Source organism: Rhinoderma darwinii, chromosome 5, assembly GCF_050947455.1.
Source record: "Rhinoderma darwinii isolate aRhiDar2 chromosome 5, aRhiDar2.hap1, whole genome shotgun sequence".
Classification (NCBI taxonomy): Eukaryota; Metazoa; Chordata; class Amphibia; order Anura; family Rhinodermatidae; genus Rhinoderma; species Rhinoderma darwinii.
The window spans coordinates 334,721,284-334,728,966 of NC_134691.1; the positions used below are offsets into that span (position 1 = coordinate 334,721,284).

The following is a 7,683-nucleotide window of genomic DNA, read 5'->3' on the forward strand; positions in this document are numbered from 1 at the left end:
AACTACTATAATACTGCCCATATATATAAGAATATAACTACTATAATACTGCCCATATATACAAGAATATAACTACTAAAATACTGCCTCTATATACAAGAATATAACTACTATAATACTGCCCCTATATACAAGAATATAACTACTATAATACTGCCCCCTATATACAAGAATATAACTACTATAATACTGCTCCTATATACAAGAATATAACTACTAGAATACTGCCCCCTATATACAAGAATATAACTACTATAATACTGCCCCCTATATACAAGAATATAACTACTATACTACTGCCCCTATATACAAGAATATAACTACTATAATACTGCCCCTATATACAAGAATATAACTACTATAATACTGCTCCTATATACAAGAATATAACTACTATAATACTGCCCCCTATATACAAGAATATAACTACTATAATACTGCGTCCTATGTACAAGAATATAACTACTATAATACCGCCTCCTATATACAAGAATATAACTACTATAATACTGTCTCCTATATACAAGAATATAACTACCATAAGGGCATGACCACACGTGGCGGATTTCCTCCGCAACTGTCCGCATCAATGCCGCACAGAATCTGCGTTGCAGATTCTGCTGCGGATCTGCACAAAATGTGCAGTACATTGATGCGGACTAGCTGCTGCGGACTGCGGGAAAAGTGCTTCCCTTCTCCCTATCAGTGCAGGATAGAGAGAAGGGACAGCACTTTCCCTAGTGAAAGTAAACGATTTTCATACTTACCGGCCGTTGTCTTGGTGACGCGTCCCTCTTTCGGCATCCAGCCCGACCTCCCTGGATGACGCGCCAGTCCATGTGACCGCTGCAGCCTGTGCTTGGCCTGTGATTGGCTGCAGCCGTCACTTAGACTGAAACGTCATCCTGGGAGGCCGGACTGGAGACAGACGCAGGGAGTTCTCGGTAAGTATGAACTTATATATTTTTTTACAGATACATGTATATTGAGATCGGTAGTCACTGTCCCGGGTGCAGAAACAGTTACTGCCGATCGCTTAACTCTTTCAGCACCCTGGACAGTGACTATTTACAGACGTCTCCTAGCAACGCTCCCGTCATTACGGGAGCCCCATTGACTTCCTCAGTCTGGCTGTAGACCTAGAAATACATAGGTCCAGCCAGAATGAAGAAATGTCATGGTAGTAAAACCAATACGCTCCGCAGCACACATAAGATCTGCGGACTTCATTGCGGAATTTTGACTCTCCATTGAAGTCAATGGAGAAATTCCGCCATGAGTCCGCCACTGCTCCGCAACAGACAGAGCATGCTGCGGACACCAAATTCCGCTCCGCAGCCTATGCTCCGCAGCGGAATTTTACGCCTCGTCTAAACGAACACTGCTAAATTAAAGTGTAAGTCAATGGACAAACGGCTCCGCTGCGGATTAACGCTGCGGAGTGTCCGCAGCGGAATTTAAGTGAAATTCCGCCACGTGTGAACCCAGCCTAATACTGCTCCCTATATACAAGAATATAACTACTATAATACTACCCCTATATACAAGAATATAACTACTATAATACTGCTCCTATATACAAGAATATAACTACTATAATACTTCTCCTATGTACAAAAATAGAACTACTATAATACTTCCCCTATGTACAAGAATATAACTACTATAATACTGCCCCCTATATACAAGAATATAACTACTATAATACTGCGTCCTATGTACAAGAATATAACTACTATAATTCTGCCTCACATGGAGTGTTCCTGTAAATCACAGGGGTAGACATTGTGTTGTTCTCCAATAGAAGGATCTGTGCTTCTTGCCAGATAATATAAATGAATGTGACTGCAGGAAGGAATTATTGAGAAGCCACAAGATACTGGCACCATCTCTGGATATGAGAGGATAAATACATTTATTTCCGGCAGTGATGCCGATTCCAAAACCTGACTGAGCAATAAGAAGATTTAGGGCATGAATGGCAGAGACTGCCAACTATGTAACAAGTTCATCTGTGAATATGTAATAAGTCACTTCCTCTGGTGGTTACAGATCACTGATTCACGATTTTGTGTTATAACTCCTGAATATTTTTTAAATATCTGCTTTCTGTCAGTGAACGGGAAAATTCTTGTTTAAAACCAGAGGATGAAAACCCATGAAGAATACATACAGCAGTGGGTTTGTTACAATTTTATCCACTCTTGGCCATCCTACTGAGCTAAACAGCTAGTTCTCCGGACTAACGCATTTTACCTGCACTGATACATTGTGACAATCTAAGAATTCTGCTGCTGATGTTTTTATCTCAAAGAGGATTATCTAGACTGGAATCAATTGTAAGAAATTAAATATTAGGTCTGTACGGGTTTCAGCCTTTGAATGTGAACCAAATAATATTCCTGTTCAATGACAACAATTAGAGATTTTGAAAATGGTGAGGAACTGAAAATCAAAGTATATTAGAAAGTATCAGAACTTTTTATTATACATTTTTTACGAAAACTTCCCTTTTGATTGCAGCTTTTTCAATATTTATCTACATGACATGTTGAGTTTACGTATCTTGCACAGACCTGAGTCACATATTGTTTTCTTCTCCATTCACATCCAAAGCAAGATTTAAATTCTGCTGGTTTCTGGTTACAGGAGAGCAGTGTGTTGTGGGATATAAATGAATAGTTTTATGGTTAGGACTAAGCAGTTAGATCACATTTTGGTCTGTAGATTGGAAATAAACCACTGTCTGTATTAAAGGGCAACCAGCAGATTTGCTTTAGGGGTGAACAGAGGGTTTGACATCCTTCCAGCACATTCCACTGACAGACAGCAGGGAGCATGGCTTGTATTTTGGTTGTAGTTGGTGCTTGTTGGGCAGTGATGGGGGATTTGAGATTCCCAGCATCCCTGCATGATTATTCGGCTCAGTGGTCCGCACTGTGGTCTCTCAAACTGGAGTTCCAGATTATAATCTCAATAGGGGGGGGGGCAACGTTGGCATGGAGTTTGTAGGTTCTCCAGTACTTTGTGTTGGTTTCCTTAGGATTCACTGGTTTTATCAATTCATAATCGGCTACCCATGATATTAGACCAAGGGTGTGTGTGTTATATATAAATTAGATTCTGAGCCCCAATGGGCGCAGGGACTGAACTAGGTGAGGTTGGCAGGTGGGCTTACATCAGGCCCCCACGTGACTGCAAGGAATAGTGGTTGGACTAGAACTGCTTGCTGCTATCATGTACTCAGGAAGGTATCATGTTCCCTAATAAATAAGAGCTGGATGGTGGCTGTACATACCCAAAGTCACCCCATTTATTTCTGAGTGCCGATCTACCAGCAGGGTGGGAGCTGCTGCACACGATTATCTTATGAGCGATCCCATGATGCCCTGCTGAGGAAACACGACAGGAGAGGAACAATTCTGCATACATGGGCACAACAGTGGGCACCACTAGTGGACATACCCATTGGCAACAAAGAAAATGTACAGCCTGGAAATGGATAACCTGCATGGCGCAATCTATTGAACTGTAATGTCTGTGTTCAGACTTCCCCTTTAATAAGGCAATATCATCCAGACAACCCCTGTTTTATGGACTTAATAAAGTCTTGAGGAGACACACGTGACATCATTACTATGTGTGACATCATTGCTATGTGTGACATCACCACCAATTCTCACACAGGGGCCCAGACACCAGCATTCAACCCCCTAGCTGCAACTCTTCCTCATCAATGCAACCCATTTATCTGTCTTAGGGCATGACCACACATGGCGGAATTCCTCCGCAACTGTCCGCATCCATGCCGCACAGAATCTGCGTTGCAGATTCTGCTGCGGATCTGCACAAAATGTGCAGTACATTGATGCGGACTAGCTGCTGCGGACTGCGGGAAAAGTGCTTCCCTTCTCCCTATCAGTGCAGGATAGAGAGAAGGGACAGCACTTTCCCTAGTGAAAGTAAACGACTTTCATACTTACCGGCCGTTGTCTTGGTGACGCGTCCCTCTTTCGGCATCCAGCCCGACCTCCCTGGATGACGCGCCAGTCCATGTGACCGCTGCAGCCTGTGCTTGGCCTGTGATTGGCTGCAGCCGTCACTTACACTGAATCGTCATCCTGGGAGGCCGGACTGGAGACAGACCCAGGGAGTTCTCGGTAAGTATGAACTTATATGTTTTTTTACAGATACATGTATATTGAGATCGGTAGTCACTGTCCCGGGTGCAGAAACAGTTACTGCCGATCGCTTAACTCTTTCAGCACCCTGGACAGTGACTATTTACTGACGTCTCCTAGCAACGCTCCCGTCATTACGGGAGCCCCATTGACTTCCTCAGTCTGGCTGTAGACCTAGAAATACATAGGTCCAGCCAGAATGAAGAAATGTCAAGTTAAAAAAGCAAGACGCATCCGCAGCACACATAACATGTGCATGACAGCTGCGGACTTCATTGCGGAATTTAGAATCTCCATTGAAGTCAATGGAGAAATTCCGCCATGAGTCCGCCACTGCTCCGCAACAGACAGAGCATGCTGCGGACACCAAATTCCGCTCCGCAGCCTATGCTCCGCAGCGGAATTGTACGCATCGTGTAAACGAACACTGCTAAATTAAAGTGAAAGTCAATGGAGAAACGGCTCCGCTGCGGATTAACGCTGCGGAGTGTCCGCAGCGGAATTTAAGTGAAATTCCGCTATGTGTGAACCCGCCCTTATGGACTTAAAGAGGCTCTGTCACCAGATTTTGCAGCCCCTATCTCCTATTGCAGCAGATCGGCGCTGCAATGTAGATTACAGTAACGTTTTTATTTTTAAAAAAACGAGCATTTTTGGCCAAGTTATGACCATTTTTGTAGTTATGCAAATGAGGCTTGCAAAAGTCCAAGTGGGTGTGTTTAAAAGTAAAAGTCCAAGTGGGCGTGTATTATGTGCGTACATCGGGGCGTTTTTAATACTTTTACTAGCTGGGCGCTGTGACGAGAAGTATCATCCACTTCTCTTCAGAACGCCCAGCTTCTGGCAGTGCAGATCTGTGACGTCACTCATAGGGGTTGCAAAATCTGGTGACAGAGCCTCTTTAATAGAATTTTGAAAGTGACACCTGTGACATCATTGCTATGGGTGAAATCACCAATTCTCACCCAGGGGCCCAGAGACCAACATTCAACCCCCTAGCTCCAACTCGTCCTCAATGCAACCCCTGTCTATCTGTTTTATGGACTTAATATAGTCTTGAAGATACACCTGTGACATCATTGCTATGTGTGACATCATTGCTATTTGTGACATCACTAATCCTCACCCTGGGGCCCAGAGACCAGCAGTCAACCCCCTAGCTCCAACTCTTCCTCATCCTCCACTAGTATATACTATGCTTATATACTGGAAGGACCTGTGCCTCTATATACTCCTCAGCCATAAGAACATGATCCTGATGACTACGTCATTGACCCCAGCAGGAATATCATCCCAAGGCAATGTGTTTTCCCCTCTGCCTCCTGCTTACATGTCATTACATAACCCTGAAGTTTTCTTCCTGAGATATTATAAAACGCATCTGGTATCACTCCGACACCTCCCAGGGGGAACTCAATTTAATTACCACCCCCAAAAATAAATCCCATTCAGCTACTATAGCAAAATCAATAAGGTCTTATATACAATGATCAATACAAAGGCAATGTGACATTGAGACAGAGATAAGGAAGAGTCTTCTGAGAGGAGACAAACAACAGCACCTAAGAAGTGTAGAACCTAGCATTAACTCTTTACTGCTGGCGATGCAAAACAATATGACATTATCAAAAGTCACAGATGTAGCAGTGCCGAGTTTGTCATTTGACACAAATCAACTTAATATTATGGCGCATAAACCCTGCACAAACAATGCATAGAGTTAAATGACCAATTCAGCACTGCTACATCAGCATTCAGCTAATCAACATGCCGGGAGGATTCGAATGGCTGTTTATGGCAGATTCCAAGCTAATGGGAGCCATTTGGTTTCTAACAATGTCTTGAGGAATTGTCATTTGAGCAATTCTCTAAGTATTAATGAACAATCTGGAAATACTAAGTGTTTCGTAGGTTTCTTTCTTCTTACCTGTGATTATTCTCCAGTCTGCTGGCACCATAGTAGATCCCTATGGGAGATAGGTGGAGAACTGTTTAGAGGGGGCATCAGATAAACATCCACTGGGAATCCCCAACGAGATCTTGAGATGTATTTATATCACATCTGTAAGAAGGAGCCAAGGACAGGAGACATGAAGAGTTTCTGCAGTGCGACTGTGTGTGGTGGAGTCAGCTGCCGGAGGAGGGAGGGAGGGGTGCCGGCTCTGGAAGAACAAGAAGAAGACAAGAGGGCAAAGGAAGGAGAGGACAGAATATAAGGCTGGACCGGGGAAAGGCCAAACATCTGTCTGTACTCACATCATACACAGGACCCGCTACCTTCATAACAGTCACTGTCAGATCCTCAGTGTAAACCAATGTAACAACTGCTATCATCTGTATACATACAATGCAACTGTTTACCAAACAATATTGTGATACACTGTAGCAGTGGGTGAGAGTCCTTGTTTACAAAAATAATCTTTTTACTTCAAGGCTACATCCACACATTGCGCACCAAAACCGCAGCATAACGCAGGAACATCGTAGGTAAAAACGGCACCTAATCGTGCGTTTTCGGAGCAGTTTTTTACATTTTGATGCGTTTTTTGGTGGGTTTTCATAATGCGGGTTTTGGTGCGATTTTCCACAGCACTAGGCAGATACATTTCGCAAGCCCCTTATGTACAAGAATATAACTACTATAATACTGCTCCCTATATACAAGAATATAACTACTATAATACTGCTCCTATATACAAGAATATAACTACTATAATACTGCCTCCTATATACAAGAATATAACTACTATAATACTGCCTCCTATATACAAGAATATAACTACTATAATACTGCCCCTATATACAAGAATATAACTACTATAATACTGCACCTATATACAAGAATATAACTACTATAATACTGCCCCTATATACAAGAATATAACTACTATAATACTGCCCCTATATACAAGAATATAACTACTATAATACTGCTCCCTATATACAAGAATATAACTACTATAATACTGGCCCTATATAAAAAAATATAACTACTATAATACTACCCCTATATACAAGAATATAACTAGTATAATACTGCTCCCTATATACAAGAATATAACGACTATAATACTGCCTCCTATAAACAAGAATATAACTACTATAATACTGCTCCCTATATACAAGAATATAACTACTATAATACTGTCACTATATACAAGAATATAACTACTATAATACTGCTCCCTATATACAAGAATATAACTACTATAATACTGCTCCTATATACAAGAATATAACTACTATAATACTGCTCCCTATATACAAGAATATAACTACTATAATACTGCTCCTATATACAAGAATATAACTACTATAATACTGCTCACTATATACAAGAATATAACTACTATAATACTACCCCTATATACAAGAATATAACTACTATAATACTGCTCCTATATACAAGAATATAACTACTATAATACTGTCCCCTATATACAAGAATACAACTACTATAATACTGCACCCTATATACAAGAATATAACTACTATAATACTT

At 41.4% G+C, this 7,683-nt stretch overlaps 1 protein-coding gene across 1 annotated transcript in view; it reads right to left on the minus strand.

The window, feature by feature from the left end:
* Positions 1 to 6,318, minus strand: part of THSD7A (thrombospondin type 1 domain containing 7A) — a 413,050-nt gene extending 406,732 nt beyond the window's left edge. The window contains exons 1-2 of the mRNA XM_075827763.1: positions 6,109 to 6,318; positions 3,299 to 3,392 (exon numbers count right to left, since the gene is read on the minus strand). The gene's annotated coding sequence lies outside the window, so the exon portion shown is untranslated. The remainder of the gene's footprint in view (positions 1 to 3,298; positions 3,393 to 6,108) is intronic.
* Positions 6,319 to 7,683: the final 1,365 nt, after the last annotated feature.